At 44.0% G+C, this 2,889-nt stretch overlaps 1 non-coding gene across 1 annotated transcript; it reads right to left on the reverse strand.

Moving 5' to 3' along the window:
• Positions 1–1,033: 1,033 nt before the first annotated feature.
• On the reverse strand, positions 1,034–1,105 carry TRNAG-UCC (transfer RNA glycine (anticodon UCC)). Its single transcript has one exon. It is a non-coding gene; the product is annotated as a tRNA-Gly (tRNA).
• Between the last annotated feature and the right edge of the window lie 1,784 nt (positions 1,106–2,889).

Below are 2,889 nucleotides of genomic sequence, written 5' to 3' on the forward strand. Positions count from 1 at the left end.
GAACAGGCTGCCCAGAGAGGTGGTGGAAAGCCCATCCCTGGAAGTGTTCAAGGCCAGGCTGGATGGGGCTCTGAGCAACCTGATCTAGTGGGATGTGTCCCTGCCCACGACAGTGGGGTTGGAGCTAGATGATCTTTAAGGTTCCTTCCAACCCTAACAGTTCTATGATTCTATGACTCCTTGGCTTGATACACAGAACCATGGAATCACACAATTGGTTGAGGTTGGAAGGGACCTCTGGAGGTCATCTGGTCCAACTCCCCTGCTCAAGCAGGGACATCTAGAGACAGTTTTCCAGGACCGCGTTTAGACATCTTTTGAATATGTCCAAAGATGGAGACAACCACAACCTCTCTGGGCAACCTGTGCTGGCATTTGGTCATCCTCACAGTGAAAAAATGTTTCCTGATGCTCAGAGGGAGGCTCCTGTGTTCCAGTTTGTGCCCATTGCCTCTGGTCCTGTCATTGGACACAACTCAAAAGAATCTGGCTCCATCCTCTTTGCACCCTCCCCTCAGGTATTTATATACACTAATAAGATCATGCCCTCAGCCTTCTCAAGGCTAAACAGTTTTCTCAGCCTTTCCTCCTAGCAGAGAAGCTCCGTCCAGCATTTAGCCATCCACATGGGACTCTCTGCAGTACGTCCATGCTCCCACCATACCACAGAGCCCAGAACTGGGACGCAGCCAACACTCCAGGGGTGCCTCACAGGTGCTCTGTGGAGAGCGAGGTTGACCATTATGCCTCTGCCCAGCAGCACTAGTTTGTCTCATGCACCCCAGGACACCCTTAGCCGCCGTTGCTGCAAGGGCACATCGCTGGCTCGTGTTCAGCTTGGCGTCCACCAAGAGCCCCAGATCTTTTCTGCCAAACTGCTCTCTGGCTGGGTAGCCCCCTGCATGCGGGGGGTGCGGCTCCCCAGGTGCAGCACTTTGCACCTGTCACTTGTGAAACTTCTTACATGTCCTCCAGCCTGCCGAGATTCCTCTGGATGGCAGCACCATCCCCTGGCGAGGTTCAAAAGGATAACTGCGTTGGCCGGGAATCGAACCCGGGTCAACTGCTTGGAAGGCAGCTATGCTCACCACTATACCACCAACGCGCTCTTAGAATTATTCCTGCAGCAAAATTCCTTCTCTGCTAGTCGCCATCTATCCCTGGTACAACCACGGGGTTTACCAACTACCCACTGAGAACAGAAAAAAGGACTACAGAAGGAAGTAATGAAGTTTTCTCCACAGATACTGAGGCCACTGGAAAACCTTTTTTCTTTTTTTATTTTTAAACAATGAAACTACGGTATCAGTCAGTGAAATATTTCCAACACCCTGATTTGTTTGAAAGAAATTCCAAATAAAAGGACTAAACCTTCAGAAATGGCACTGCAGATAATAGCACAATTGGAAAAAAGGCCAGCTAACAGCTCCAGTCTCATGAAACAAGCTTCTTCATTTCACCATATTTAGTAAAAGAAATAATCTTGCCAGCACTAGTGTTGAGCTTTCTATTTCATGTTTGAAAGGTTAGGTTGAAAAAATTATAATGACTGAAATATGCTGTCCTTTACCTCAGCTACTGCTTTTCTTTTCTCAGTATCATCCAAAGAAACACAAGATCACATGGAAATTGTAGCTGAAAATAAACTGAATAGGTTTACGAAAGGCTGATGTTTGAAAGAGGATTATCTGAAACACAAGTTTGAAATTTTTAATCTCAAACTTAAGTACATTCTTATTACATAATATACGATGAAAGGATTTTTATTACAGTGGATAGAGCCAACAAACTACTTTAGAGGGGCAAATTTTCAAAACTGATATGCTGTGAGGATATCCTGTGAATAACCCAGGGCATTCTAGGGCATCTGTGCTTTCTCTTCTGACAATGTCCTGTGTACAGACAGATCTGGTTTTTAACATGCAGGAATGTATTGCTTTTCTCAGCAAGCTTATGGATGAAAACATTCTATGCCAGCTCTCAATTCCTTAATAAAGAGACTCTTTCAGTCTCGAGTCCTTAGCCTTAAGCTTACTGCAATGGTTGTCAGAAAAGTTGTAAGACCTAATATTGGATAGACATCCATCGATCTCCTGATTCCTGACCCTTTCTGTCACTTTGCCTGCATCCGAGGGATTAACGGGTCCATAGCATGTCCCCCAGTCCTGTGCATACTCTGGCCATTTAACACAGAATCGTCTGGTGTTTGTATTGGTAAAATTTTATGCAACATTAGAGAAAAGTCTACAGAGCACAGCTACACCTTAGTAAGGATATCAAGTCTTCTCTCATTTTCTCCTGACAATTTACTTTAAAAAGCAGCAAAATCAGCCAAGATCCTATTTGGAAGGCTCTGCAAATACTTTGCGAGTGCGTATTGTTAAGTGTATTTATAACTAAGACTTAACAGAGCAAGGTAAGAGGCCTCTGCAGAATGAGGTAGAGTCTATTTTCACTTTACGTGCCATGCACTACGCATGTCTTCCTTCGCAAATGCACACTTCAGGTATGTGGTGCATGCACAGCAAACCATTCCTTTTGGCACCAGATTTTCTGTGCACTTGCTGTGGAACCCTTTTACCTGGAGTCTTAACCCTGAGCCAGTTGGCTAATGATTTAAGAAGATGATACCATGGGACGCATCCAACTCACTAATCCTAACCACTTCTGAAAAACACATACCTTATTATAATGATTGTCATGCTTTTCTTCTAATCTGTAGACACCATAAATATTTTCTAGTAAAACTGCAAAGGAATGGATAATAAATTTAAGCCTAGCAACAGTTGTTTCCAACATTACTGAATAGTATGGTTTAACAATCATCACAAAAGGCTATTCTTTATGCATTTCCCTTCAGAAATATTCCATGGAACTTGAAAGTCTGTG

The sequence above is a fragment of the Chroicocephalus ridibundus genome, chromosome 2 (genome assembly GCF_963924245.1).
Source record: "Chroicocephalus ridibundus chromosome 2, bChrRid1.1, whole genome shotgun sequence".
Lineage (NCBI taxonomy): Eukaryota > Metazoa > Chordata > Aves > Charadriiformes > Laridae > Chroicocephalus > Chroicocephalus ridibundus.